Source organism: Mercenaria mercenaria, chromosome 17, assembly GCF_021730395.1.
Source record: "Mercenaria mercenaria strain notata chromosome 17, MADL_Memer_1, whole genome shotgun sequence".
In the NCBI taxonomy this organism is placed as follows: Eukaryota; Metazoa; Mollusca; class Bivalvia; order Venerida; family Veneridae; genus Mercenaria; species Mercenaria mercenaria.
Window position 1 is genome coordinate 35,460,740 of NC_069377.1, and position 15,436 is coordinate 35,476,175.

At 33.6% G+C, this 15,436-nt stretch overlaps 1 protein-coding gene across 2 annotated transcripts in view; it reads right to left on the bottom strand.

The window, feature by feature from the left end:
* Positions 1 to 4,127, bottom strand: part of LOC123535811 (uncharacterized) — a 45,265-nt gene extending 41,138 nt beyond the window's left edge. The window contains exon 1 of one of the 2 annotated variants that reach the window (XM_053527676.1): positions 3,976 to 4,127. The gene's annotated coding sequence lies outside the window, so the exon portion shown is untranslated. Of the gene's footprint in view, positions 1 to 2,960; positions 3,030 to 3,975 lie in introns of those variants that run through there. The other variant, XM_053527677.1, reaches the window with a different exon arrangement.
* Between the last annotated feature and the right edge of the window lie 11,309 nt (positions 4,128 to 15,436).

Consider the following 15,436-nt stretch of genomic DNA (forward strand, 5'->3'; position numbering starts at 1 on the left):
CACGTGACCCTGTTTCGAACTTGACCTAGATATCATCAAGGTGAACATTCTGACCAATTTTCATGAAGATCCATTGAGAAATATGGCCTCTAGAGAGGTCACAAGGTTTTTCTATTTTTAGACCTACTGACCTAGTTTTTGACCCCACGTGACCCAGTTTCGAACTTGACCTAGATATCATCAAGGTGAACATTCTGACCAATTTTCATGAAGATCTTGTGAAATATATGGCCTCTAGAGAGGTCACAAGGTTTTTCTATTTTTAGACCTACTGACCTAGTTTTTGATGGCACGTGACCCAGTTTCGAACTTGACCTAGATATCATCAAGGTGAACATTCTGACCAACTTTCATAAAGATCCCATGAAAAATGTGACCTCTAGAGTGGTCACAAGCAAAAGTTTACGGACGGACGGACGCATGCACGCACGGACGGACGACGGACGACGGACGCCGCGCGATCACAAAAGCTCACCTTGTCACTTTGTGACAGGTGAGCTAAAAATGTCCACAAAAAAATTTTAATGCTCATGTTCATTTTTCAAACCTATCTTATCATGTTACATAGAGGGAATTTAAAATACTGTATGATTTTCAAGACTTAAAAATGTGCAGATTAGAAATTATAAACTGCTTTCCAAAAAGAAAGTACCATGTATTTGAATGGGGCTAAATTTTCATTCTTTGTTATTGAATGGCTTCGTAATCTCTCTAATGAAACTAGGGAAATGTTCCTATATAGTGGATGAATAAGTCATTTTAAAATTAATCAAATACATGTAGCAGAAAAAATGCAATTAACTGCGGACACTTTTCCACAAAAAACCTGAAAAAGTTGTTACGTGTCAAAATCTAGGACATGACTTTAACACCCCATAAAAATTTATCAGTAATATGTAAGTTCAAAAACACAATTGATTTGTCATTCATACACATATTAGAGAGCAAAAACATACTGGTACTGATGATAAACTCGGACAGAAAATGAGGTTTTTTACCTGTAACTTTTTTTATTTCAGCAAATTGTTATCAATGGTTGGTATTAAAATAAAGCTTAGCTCTTACTGAATAACTGACATAATTTAAATTTATATTTAGTAAGCAAACTCACATGAAGTGAGGCCCTGAAAGGGGTATGTAAAATGCGGACTGTACGAACGCTGACTGATGATAAATTCGACCACTTTGTCATTAAAAAAAATTCTCCATAGTATTACATTGAAATTTTCCCAAAAATTCTGCAACAGTCTTTCCTGATCAAGTAATGAAAAGTGACCCAATGTCAGGCCTTCATGTGTTGACAGTGAGCATGCACACAAAACATCCTCTCCCCCAGTATTTTTGGATAAATATTTTTTAAACAGACAAGTTTAAGTCATTTATTAATACAGAATATTTACCAAGGGAGTGTCTAGCCGTCCGGTCACTGAACGCCTAGCCTGCGTTCTAGCTGTCCTGTTACCGGACGGCTAGCAAATCCTCAGGGGATTTTCTAGCCGCCCGGTAATTGATTTCTTAATGAATAAGTAATGATTTTATATAGTTTTAACTGTTATTTACTTAAGATATCAATACTTATCTATAAACAAAATACAGGGCTCTCATTGCTTTTTGGGACTGGGGTCAGGGTCCATGCAAGGGGGAAATTCCGCATGATTTTTCAAAAAAAATTCTTTTGAGGGGGAATTGCAAATGCGAAAAGAAATGCAAAGTGAAACAAATATAAACATTCTTTTCAACTTTACTGACCCAAACCTGAATTCTGTTAATTATAAACTCTGCTGTTTGAATTCTGCCAAATATATACAACCTTATTCAGACATCACACTTTGTATTTTTTTCTCTGAGCCACTGAATTTTTGGAAGCAATAAAATTTTAAGGCATTAAATCAACTGCAAAGTGCTTAGCGCTGATGTTCTTGGACTTGAGGGGGGAATTTTCTTGAAATAGGTGAAAAAACCATACCATTTTGAGGGGGGAATGGGGCCAATATTCGGCCCCAAATTTTGCCAACGAGAGCCCTGAAATATTGTGTGAAAACATACCAATTGAAAGTATATTTTTCATCGTCTTTAATTGATTACTGATTTTTCAGTTGACAAAACAAATGAGATTGTGTTAGTATACAAATCCGTTAATATTCTATTTTTAGAAATGATAAAACATTGATCGCCAAACATCCATAATTATGTTATTTTATAAAAAGTGATGTTTGTTTTTCGGCCTAAACTTTAATTCTTAAAACACAAATTTATATAAAAAAAAAAATTGATGAATGGAAAGCTTTAAAAGTTTTGAACATCACACTGCCACTTTTGAAGTTAAATCTTAATGTCATTTAAAACAGTTATTCTTTTAAAAAATATTTGAATACTAAAATATGAAAATTGTAAGTATTTCAAAATTGTTTCAGTTTTGAAAATCCAGTTGTTAAAATTTAAAAAGTCCGATCCCATAAAAACATTGTTTTGCCCGCCACCAGATGAACAGATTTTAATGAGTGACGTCACGGCGATCTCGCCGTTATTGATTCCGTCAAATTTTCGTTTTATCGGCTGAATAATGTAGTGATTTATTCGAGACAATTAAAAGTAAATCTTTAGAACGTATTCACACAAATTTTTGTTTGCAGATAATTAAGTATCGATATCTTCAGTAAATAACAGGTATCATTACTTATTCATTAGGAAATCTATTCCTAGACAGCTAGAAAATCCCCTGAGGTTTTGCTAGCCGTCTGGTTATCGGACAGCTAGACACTTCCATTTACCAATTTTGTTTTTGTTTACATCAGTTTATCAAACTTTATGTTGTAAGTGGTTGCTAGAGTCAGTGTACCCGGTTTCGCACTGTACGCGGTTTCACACACCCAGTAAATTCATGTACTTTGTGAGAATAAAGCAGAAAATTCAACAATTCTTTTTTATTATTTCACGAAACTGAGTTATTCCCTACATACTTTGACACGAGGGGTCCTTCCCCACATGAGCCTCGTTCTGGTAAGTGCAGACGAAATCAATAACAATATCAATGGAGACCAGTAGGTCAGCTGAAAAATATTAAGTTTCATGAAAATAATGACTATGCAAACAACAACAAGGTGCAAAATAAATTGAAAAATCACTATTCCATCATACAGGTAAGTATTTACCTACTACTTTACCTAAATGAAAAATATCTCAACAGTTATTGAAGTTCTCCCAATCTGCAAAATGCCTTCAACTTGATTGTTTGCTTTACGTTTTTTTTTAAAAAGCGAACTTAATCGAATAATTAGACTTGTGGGGGTCTTTTGTGATTCAACAGCTTCTATTGTTTTATTTTTTTTCATGTATTCAGTTGTTTTAGCCTTTTCTGCATTAGAAGTAAAAACAGGGTTTAGTACCTAGCTTTCACTTTCATAACTGCTTTTAAATTTCACTTTCAGATGTTTTATTGGGAAATACATGTTTAAATTGAATTATATGAATGGTTAAAAAGTTAATTAATATTTTTCTGTTGAGTAACTGCATTGTTATCACTGAGTTCTATAAATAGCAGGGTGTGCGAAACCGGGTACACTTAAATGCAACAACTGGTCAAAATATGTTATCCGAATCAAGTACAATAAGAGGTATGACGTCATTGTAGTGGGAAGTGAAAGTAGCGCGTTTCAAACCGAAATAAGTGTGTTTATTAAATAAAAATAGAGGTTAATTCAAATTTAATCATTTTTAGCTAGATAGGAAGGTATTCTTAGGAAATGTGTGCGAAACCGGGTACACTGACTCTATAATAATTTAGACGGCATGTTCAGTTATATAAAAATCCAATTGCAATTGAATAATTTGAAGGTGGTCGACTTTATAATCTGTTTGAGTTTATCATCAGTACCAGTAATTTTATTCCTGTAAATTAAAACCAACAAAAAGTGGTGGTTGTTGTTATTACAAAAAATATTTGCCGTTATGATTGTGATGATTGAATAAAAATACCCTGATCTGTGGGGTTGTTCCTTTCAAAAACATACAAAGTTAATTTTAAAATGAAATAATTAAAACTACTGATGAAAACTATTTGTTGTCATTGACTTTGATATGTCTGGACTTGTTATTTTGCTAAATTTTGGAATACCCGCCTCGAATTTTGACCAATGGGGAGAAAATTCGCTTTGCAGTTTTGTTCAATGCACACATTTTTTTCCAAATTTAGAATATTAAACATAACAAAGAATGAATGATCGTAAACAATTATATTTTAATCAATAATATTATGATATTTGTATAAACCTTATCGAACACAATAAAATTTCTTACAATACATTATTCGAAATTTAATTAATTTATTTATATTAGTATGTGCATCGCACAGTTCGTATAAAAGTTGTGGACACCCCGTATGGTTCTGTACGGTATTTTGTCACAATACAGTAAAATATACAATTAATAGTCAGCAAGAAGACGTCACAACATTACAAAAATTAAGCTCTGAAGAGCTTTTGAACCGACTATACAACAATTAAAACAAATTCAACAGAGTAATAAAAGCGCTACAAGAGAAAAATATAATAATATGAAATTAGGCGCTGCCTATCTGACGGGAAAACTTAGTGATAGTGATACGGATTCTTTCTTTTTTTCTGCATTAAATTGTTCTTTCTGATATTTTTTGTTTGGCTTCAGTTTTAACAGTAAGCCTGATGGTTTTGCTATTGTTATAAAAATAAGAAGGGGAAATGTTTTAAAAAGTTTTGTTTAAATGAACATAGATCTAATCATTTCTTCAAATGTATCAAGACTAGACAGACAATGGAAAATAGTGTTCATGAGTTAAAGATAATAGTGATATTTGGGTGCACAGAATCTACTCCCAAAAACGCACCATTAGTTGTACTGATGATAAAATAGAGAAAAGTGGAAACTTCACATGTCGCTCAACACGACAAAACGAAACTGTTGCATAAACCCGGACAGATAACGGGTTTTTTTGACCTGTCACTTTTTTATTTCTGCAAACTGTTATCATTTATTGGTATCAAAATAATGCTTTTGCTGAAAACTTTACATAATTCAAATTTATATCTAGTAAGCAAATTTTAACTCACACGAAGTGAGCGCCGGAAAGGGGTATGTAAAATGGGGGCTGTACGAACATTGATAAATTCGAACACTGTCATTTACAAAATTTTCCTCATAGTATTATATATGGTGCAACAGTCATTCAAAAGTGACCCAATATCAGGCCTTTATGTGTTGTCAGTGAGCATGCGTAAAACACACTCTTCCTCAGTAGTTTTGGATAAATATTTTATTATATACAGATAAATGCAAGTCATTTATTTATACATAATATTACCAATTTTGTTTCTGTTTACAACGAACATGCCTTTGCTATCAATTTGTTTCTCTAATACAAATTTCTGAATCCGGAAATGCACATATTCTTTTCAGTTCATTTGTTACAAACAAATAGTTTCTAAAAACGACAAAACAATCCAAAAAATAAAACACAACAATTTACACATTATGCCTGCGTAACATCACATTCAATATCATCTTGTTCTGATATTCTTTTGTAGTATAGATACCGGAACTTACATAATCCTGCTATCCTAAACACGGACTATTTTAATTCTTTTAAATGCCATTATTGTCAAATGACACTCTTTTAGGACAAATTGTGTTCCACTAATACAGCTATGGTAAAACTCGTGTATGTGAGAATGACAAACAACCATTTACTTGTGAAATTCTTATTTCAAATTCATTGTAAAAAGTTCTTGACCAGAATTTTATATATAACACAAACACTCTTGGTCTAAATTCAATTTAATTTACCTAACTGCTAACAGTCTGGGACCTTTTTTTGAATATGATTAAGGTTAATTTCTTAGCTTGATAGTGATCGTAGTGAGCCTCTCAAGTTTATAGCCAACATTTTTTTTTCCAAGTGTAATTTTACTAAAACTCTAGTCAATGAATTGACTTTTAGAAAGTAGTTGCAATGTATGTGAAAGATTGTGGAAGGGAGGGGAGATAAGCAATATCGATATATGCTTTTCCATGCCTTCGAATATTTTGTTCAAAATTTACAGACAGAACATTGGTTAACTATACTTATTATTGATTTGTGTTCCAGTAATTGAAAAAAGTGTGATAAATATAAAGAAAAAAAAATTAAATTGGGCCTAAGCTAAAAAAAAGAAATCAAGCACCTTACGAGATTCGAACTCGGACCTCGCGCATGGAAAATATGTTCGCTAACCACTGGACCACAGTATCTTGTGACATACATGTGTGATAAAATTATGTATATAAATAAATTTTGTTAGGACAGCGTGTTTGTATTCGTTTTACATTGACATTTTTGAAATTATTGGCTTTTCTACATTCATAGAAATAAATAAACAATGGTTTTGTTGTTCAAACAGTGCAGTAATGTAGCTTACATCATAATTCATTATTGGAAACAAAAAGCGGGCCGCTTGAATCATCCATAAACTCGTTTCATGAAGAAACCCGAATAACACCGATTTCTATTGATACCGCGAATTTTCAACTGGATAGAATAATTTGTTTAAATAATGCGGCGCCCGATCGTTCATAAGAAATTTTATTTTATCAAATGTCGTCCTGAAAATTATTTATTGCGCAAGCACGGCAGCAGGTCCGGTAGACTGGTCCCCTGCGAACTTCAAAAAAGTACGACAGGTAGACTGGTCCCCTGTGAACTTCAAAAAATGAATGGGAACCAATATTGGACAGGGAACCAGATTACAGGTCCGGTAGAATTATGGGAGAACAACAGCAACAAAACCGGTGAAGGTATAGAACATATTCCCAAGTTGAACGGTATATAGGTTTACTTTGACATATATACACGTACACATTATCTATAGACGGAAAAACCTTCGGTTTTCCCGTATTATCATGTTGAGCACACAATATTAAAATATTAAGGTAGTTCTGCACGTTTGGATCGAATTTTTTTCTACAATGTAGAATTTGATTAAACTCTGACTTTTCAAAACTTCAGAATATACATAGAAAATTCAGCAAATAAAAATGATGGGTCGTAAGCTTGATTTTTTGCTAGACTTATTTGAAACATTTGGACCTCATGCAATATTTCACAATGGGAGTCTATGGGAAAATCATAACTTTCATAACATTTTCGCGAATAGAATTTTTTCTACAATGTAGATTTTGATGAAACTTTTCACATTCGTAAATAAACACATGGCCTATAATTTGGTGAAATAAAATGTATATGTCCGTTTGCTTATTTTTGAGATATCTGACCAGGATTAAAGTGAACCGGACATTTCACGCTAATTTTAAGACATAATTTTGAAATTTTTAACGAGCCATATGTTTCAATATCATATTTTGACTTTAGAAATATAGAAACAGTGCCATTGTAATAAATTTACTCACAGGTTTCGAATGATTCATAAAATGATTTTCATTTCCGTACTCCGAATCCAGGCTTTATTCTACGTTTTTCGGATAAATGACGTAACGCCATCACTTCCGGTTTATCAAACGTGCAGAACTACCTTAAATAGAACTGGTCAAAGAGCTATAAAAATAAAAGTGTTATATATAAAATAAAAGTGTATTTTATAGTTCTTTGAACTGGTTGAGAATTTACAATACTACAATCTTGTGTTAAAATCTGTGCTGAAGCTGCTGATCTAGACACTGCTGCATAAAAGCTGTCATAAACTGTATATCTGAATCTGAATCTGAATGAATACGACGTTGGACCTGTTGTACATAGCATATACACGTCGGAGAGAGACAGTGTGATATTTTTATTATAAGTGCTGGGAAAGAGCTATCCTGAAGCTATATAAAAATTGTTTCGTGAACGAATAGTTTGCTAATTTATTTGCTTATTTATTTAGTTTGCTGTTAGTCTAGTTTCTTTCTAAAGCCACTCCTCAGCATGTATTTTATATTTGCTTTAATGTCCTAGTGTGATGATATGCTAGCAATGCTTATAAATATTATTTTACTGCTTAGAACTATATTTTCTTTGTTTTAGTTGCCTATAGAGCTGTTTGTTTGCAATGTGTTAACAGTTTTATGTGCTTGTGTTTAACGTGCTTATGCAGCTGTTTAGTTGCTTAAATTGCTTACATATGTGCTGTGTAACTACTTGTGCAATGTGTACTTTATAATCATCTTTCATGTAGTTAGTATGTATTCTTTAAGTATTGGGCTTATACGCTTTGTCTTAACTTTCTTAATATATGTGCTTAACTTTTAAAATATATGTGCTGATTAGATCTTTTAGCTAGTATGTTTTTGTAGTATACTTATAATGGATATTTATACTTTTAATATAACTGCTTTATAATTTCATGTATGTGATATGTAAGTCGGTGCAAAAAGCTCACTAGAGCTTATGTTACTTGTTGTTTTTCTCCGACTTTGAAAATAAATATTACTTGACTTGACTTGACTCTCTGTTGATGCTGTGCGCACTAGACTGTCATCCAGATGGTTCCAATCAATAATTTTCTTTAGAAAAAATGAGTTTTTGTAGAGTTCGGTTGTACACTGCAACGATTTAAAGCATTTCACTTGGTTTTCAATTATATTTTTCTAGATAGTCTGTGTAATGTTTGGCTTTTATACGACGTTTGGATTTTAAGGGGGTAAGATGTCATGAAAAAGTTAAAATTTCAGCTAGACAGAAATTCTCTCGAGGTAATCTACAAATCATTCATTAGACCTATTCTTGAATATGGTGACGTACTATTTGACAATTGCACTCAAAATGAAAAACAGGAACTTGAAAAAATTCAGCATGAAGCAGCAAGAATAGTAACTGGAACAACGAAACTCGTTTCTATTGACAAACTTTTATCTGAAGTTGGGTGGGAAACCCTTGCAAACAGAAGGAAAAAACATAAGTTAGTGCTGTTTTATAAAATGAAAAATAACCTCACACCGTCCTATCTTTCAGACCTTGTTCCATCTAATGTAGGAAGAGACCACAGATACCCTCTTAGAAATGCTGAAAATATTCAGACTATGTCCACACATACTGCATTTTATTACAATTCCTTCCTTCCATCAGTCATACGGGACTTCAACGCTCTTCCAGACGAAATACGTAATGCTTGTTCTCTAGCGTCCTTTAAGCGTATGTTAAATAATGACATTCCTACTGTTCCAAAGTACTTTCTGACAGGAGTAAGAACAAACTCCAACGCAGTGATCTCCCTTGCCGCTTCGCTCATTGATCACTGCCAACACAACATTCACGTGACCATGGTTCATCACGTGATGTCATATCGGTTAAAAAATTAACTTATATATTAATATGTCATTATGATATACCAAACTTTTGACAATAACATATCTTGGCCAACAGGAAAATAATCAAACGCCTCCATCTGTTTCGGCTTGTGTCAAATGGCAGCATTATAATAGTGAACCGCGTCAAAGATCAACGTTGACATATTCATTTGTTTACTTTGAGTTTCGTTTCAGGATACTTACCGGTCGTGTAAATAAATATCTATTTTCATTCAAAATCATTATTGTTTTCATTATGGAACATTCGCCTGTGCTAAAAGAATTGTAAACTTCGAAAACATTGGGGAAAAAATAACTAAATAATCATATAACTAAAAGAAGTCCACTTAGCTGAATTTTAGCTAAAAACATTGTGTTGGCAGTGATCAATGAGCGAAGCGGCAAGGGAGATCACTGCGTTGGAGTTTGGAGTAAGAAAATCTCAGATACTTCATACAAGGCTACGTACGCAATGCAGCTCTCTATCTTCTGAGCTCTATGCTAAAAGCATTATTGAGTCTCCAAATTGTGACTGCGGGGATGTAGAAACGCCTTATCACTATTTTTTCATATGTCCGAGGTATTCTCACTTAAGAATACAATTGTTCAATATCATATCCCAGTTTTGTACTCCAACATTAAATGTTATCTTACAAGGTAATCCTGCCCTATCAGATGATTCCAACGTAGAAATATTCACTGCTGTTCAGTGTTACATTGTTAAATCCAAACGATTTTGATCTACAAGAAGTAAACATATCAGAAATAGCTTACATGAAAAATAGCATATCAAACCCTTTTAACTGTGTTAAGTGATAGTAACTCCATCATGTAATTGCCTCTAGTTTTGTTGTCAATTTCTTACTATTTCTGTTCCTTTTTCTGTCTTTTTTTATACAAGTATCTCCTACTACGGATAACTTTATAAATAGTTACTTTACACCTGTGTAATGTTCTTTAGTAAACGTTTGTAATTTTTTTCCATGCATTTGAAGGTTTCTATTGCCATGAACTATATATGCACATTGTTGTAAAAGGGAGAGGACAACCTTAAGCTTATAAAGCTTCCTGTCCAATCCTTTACTGTATATTTGTAATCATGTTGTAAATATTGCAAAATAAAATATGCTTAAACCAAGGGGGTAAGATAGTCATGGCAGATGAAAGCCGGCAATAGCCCCTCGACCACCTTGTAGAAGAAGACTAGACGGCTCATCTTGCGCCGGTCTTGAAGTAATGGAAGCTTTATAGTGCTTTAAGCATCTTTGTAACACAGCCCCATTCTCTTGATTTGTAGTTACACGACACAAATCTTGCAGCTTGGCGTTGCACTTTCTCAAGCCGATTTATATCCTTTACTAAATGGGAGTCCCAAACTGCAGGGCTATATTCGAGAGTAGATCGAACAAGGGCTAGATATATAGGCTGATCTACAAGACTGTGGACAGTACTTGAAACTACTCTTAAGGAATCCAAGTGAAGAATTAGCCTTCTTGACTATGTGAGATACGAGGTTATACGAATGTTGATGTAAAATGAACAAAACTTAAAGGGCTGCAATCCACAACCGACCTTTTACATATCTTAACAAGACCAGATTTAGGAGTAGAATGAAGGACTAACTATAAATCAAGTGATTAATATCATTAGGAAAAAAATGTTTCGTGAACGTATGTATACGCAGGCTTCTCAAACCGCAACTCCGAACCTTCCTGATATGAAATTTACATGTTGAAAATATTGATCTATGTTCCATTGCAACTAAACGGACTCCGAGTTGTTGAAAAATCAGTATAGAATAATTTGATTTTCACCGATAGGTTAGGTTAAAAGTGTACTGCATGCTATCGTTTGGGATTTATTATGTGACTTTTGAATAAAGAGGCATCTTCTTGCAACTCTGAATGATTTTTATTTCCGATTGTAACCTGGTTCTCTCTGCTATAAGGTCACATTTACATCTACATTTACATGTTTCTCCAGAGCAATCGTTCACTTTTATGGTTGGGAGGCGCTAGTCTCATGAAAACAGTGTTAGTTTGCAATGGTTATGTGTGAAGTTAAAACAGTTAGGTTTAAAAGGTATCGAACAGTATACAGTGTGTTAAAAGAAGGATAAAAACAAGGGGAGACTGAGCTCTAGCCGGCTAGACTGGATATATATGAGAAGAACATTCCAGTATCTGATGGTTCTGGGGAAGAAATAATTTCAGTGATACTGGGTGCGTGTCTGGGGTATGAGAAAATTTTGGTTTCTTGCTGGTATCAGGTGATTGTGATCAACAAAGGCAAGTTTATACTGGATTTTATGTAAAAAGATAAAAGAGTTTTGAATTCTATGGTGTTCTAGACATTTCCACTGTCCAGAGTTATTGAAACATTTCAGTTACACTACCGGTAAACTCGTAGTTGTTACAGACATATCTAGCAGCAGCTCTCTGTACACTCTCAACTTTACTGGTAGGGTGCTTTTGCCATTGTATGAATAAGAGCAATTGGAAGAATATGCAAGTCTTTTCCTACACCTAAAATTGTGAGTGCTACAGCAACAAAAACTTCTTCCGTTAGTGGACTTTGAATGCTCGGCAATAGTTTTGTTTCCCTAGATATCATGCAGCCTGTCAACAGCCTGAAGACCTTTCATACTTTTTAAACAGAATCGGCAACAAGACACTGTTTCTAGATAGTAACAGACAGCTCATAGTGAACACTAAAACGATGGCAATTCGACGAAAGTCTATGTTGTTGTATTGTTGACTAAGAATGCAACTGCCTAACAACATTCACAACAGCTTGAAAAACGTATGTCGTTTTGTTTTCATGCCCGGTTAATAACTTAAAGTAACAAAAATGTAGCTCTTTTAAATCGTTTAATAGTCATTAATGTCAGGAAACGGAGGTCATGCTGGTTTGATTTTGAATGTAACTGGTGTGATTGCATAGGTGGATACTGTATCTGCTCAGTTTAAAGTACGTAGACACATCTTAGAGTTAAATGATTAAAAAATTTGTTTTATATTTTTGAATATGATACATTTATTTATCTATTTTTAAGAGTATTAGGGTTGTCTATTAATTGGTCTATCTGCTACTGTGGTGCTCTTCCGGAACAGAAGGCAACTTGATAACGTCATTATTGCTTTTAAACAGGTTCTTGATATTTTCCAGTATTTGATATGGGCTATAGTTAAATGTTATTTCTGCATTATATTAATTGTATGAATTTGGATACGGCACAATATCTACTATACAATATAAGAGAATGAGAACAGATTTGGCCTGTTATATATAAAAATAACAATTTTCAAGTTTATCAAATATTCTCTTTTCTATTTACAGTGATACTCCATTCACTCTCCAGGAAAATGTATTGACTGAAAAGAAGGAATTTCATAATTATACAGAGCGACATTAGAGAATGTAATAAAAAGACTATAAAACTTATTTTAAATTAAAAATATTATTTTACCTTTGTTTCACAACAATACAGAAAAATAAATCTTTCAATTCAAACATATATTATTAATTGCTTCTTTTCTTTTGATTTTATCTATACTATAACTCCCCGGAATAAAAAATGCGTACTATAACTCCCCGGAATAAAAAATGCGTACGGGTAGAATCCATTGCAGTTTTGATGACAGCAAGTGCATCGCAGATATGCCATCCACAAATTGACATTGTAGTAGAACGATAAAGTAGATTCTTTGCTCTAGATACCAGACAGCTATTACGAAAACAAGGGAAAGAGAGCACAACAAATTATTTAATTAAATACCTAATAATAAATCATGGTAACACATTAACGTTCAAAATTACACGAATAACTTTTGGAAAGTGACATTGGTGCAATGTGCCAAATTATATTTTTACGACACGCTTGCGGTCCCTGGAACATACGCCCAACTTGAATTTATAACCATAAAAGCATAACTAGTTTTACAATGGCCATCTGTTTTTGACCAGAAGTCACACAGGCGTCCTAATGGCAATAAATCGCACCTAATTAAAATAGCAAAACTAGAAATCAAATCAAGTAAATAAGATATGTAGATCCATCTCCATTTTTGCTCTTATATAAATTAACTAAGGCTTCTAAAACGTGATATGGTAATTTGCTATGGTAATTTGCTCAGAACTATTATAATATGCATCTTATATCTATTGCGACGCGCCTCTTACTGGACAAATTTAAATCGATAGAAAATATAATCATTCAAAGAGCATAATGACTATACTATGTTGCTTATATTAAGAGGAAAAACTTAAACTTAGATTAAGGTACACACGTTTATCAAAAATAACAGTACACGGATTAAGCTATCCATTTATTTCTAGAGTTGTTACCCTAGAAATTACAATATTTGTTCGTATCACGTGTTCGTAGTCGATGACAATAACTGTAGGATATATTGCGTTATCGTTTACACATATATTTTATAGAGCTGATGCCATTTCAGTAACCCTTCCAAGAGATCCTGGCCTCGATACTGTTTTTATTATTACCATACCAGTAACAAACATGGCATTGCATTATTTTCAACATTTCATGTTGTTATAAATTGTCTTATAAAATTGTAGAGGAAGACAAGTTGTAGACCCATAATGAAAATCGACATATAACGCATTCTCCATATTATATGCGATTCCGGCACTTTCCACTTTCCTAGTTATATACGCAAAGGTAGCAGCTGGTAGTTTCCAGCCACAGATTCGAACTGGCCAGGTCAAAATCTGTCATTAGAGATAAAACCTTGAAGTGAAGGCTGTTTTGATGTTTGAAATATTTGTTGATGTGAGTTTTTGATAAACAAGTTTAAGAAAGGTATGTTGCAGAAATTCTGGCAGATGCGAATGTAAGCTTGATGGCATTATTTTCGTATAACTGCTTGAAATGCGTATATACCATTATCAGCATTCAGCTTCTCCTCGTGAACTGTTAAATATCATATAGGCCTCACACAGTTGAGAATAGTGAAAAAAGTAACCGGTTGACAGGTATTTTTGTCCAGCTCTGCAAGTAATACTTGAAACTGAGTACAGAATGCATGTGGCCATTTGGCTCTATCATTTCCTTTAACATTTTAAGGCCACTTTGAAAAATGGCTAATTTGGGCTGAAATGTCATGTATTTTCGCGGGCTGAAATTATCTTTCAGGTGGCTTGTGGATTTAAAAATCTATGCTTTGTATGAAGTTTACTGTGTATTTTATTTCTTCGTCAAGTAAGATGTAAACAGGTATCTTTTTATTTTCAGGTCTGCATCTCGTAAGATATCAGAAGCCGTCTGACTTAGCCACATCACTCGGAAGTCCGAAGTACTAAAAAAAAAAACCGGCATCTGCTACCTTAAGACATCTGTCAATTTTTGTAAGTACTATTTCATGCTTTCTTTTGTGTTGTTCAAGCTCTCCAGCATGTGTTTTTTAAAAATCCGTGCTGAATGGATTCATAACATAGACAGATGTTGTTTGATATGGTTGAAGTTAAGGGGAGGTAACTCTGATTTTACCAGGTAAGTAAATCTTATTTTTGTTTGTAGTGTAGGGTTTTCTTAAGATTTACAACGGGAAATGAGTTTCTTTTGTAGTTTATATCAAACTTAAAGGAAGAAGGACTATTTAAAGGAAATATAAATGCAATTTTTTGGCATTTTGTAAATATATGGCTGTTTCACAAGGTTCGGAACTGGATTTTGTGGTGATATTTCTTTCGAAGATATTTCTTGAGTGGCACGGTATGATTTTAGTTCTGACAAATTCATATTGTGGCTTTGTCAGTGTCAGGACTTGGTGGCAGAAGAAAAGTGTAGAGAGTGGATACATCTTGGGTGCATTTAAGGTCCAGGTAACTTGTGCAGATATTTGTTTTTAATAAAGAGAAGATATGGTGTCTCGGAGATGTACTGGGAGATAGCTCGAATTCGTTAAAATAGGTAAGTGGTGACAACAACAACAACAAGAACAACAACAACAACAACAACAAAAGTGCATTGTAAACTATTTATTTAAAGCTATTTTATACTTATTGTATGTAAGCCTTGTAAGGTAATATGAAAAAGTACTTGTAAACAGGGGCGGCTTTTTCTGAGCTTGCGGACTTAAAGTACTGTTAGTCTTGGGTAAGTAAGCTGTGCTGCTTTTAA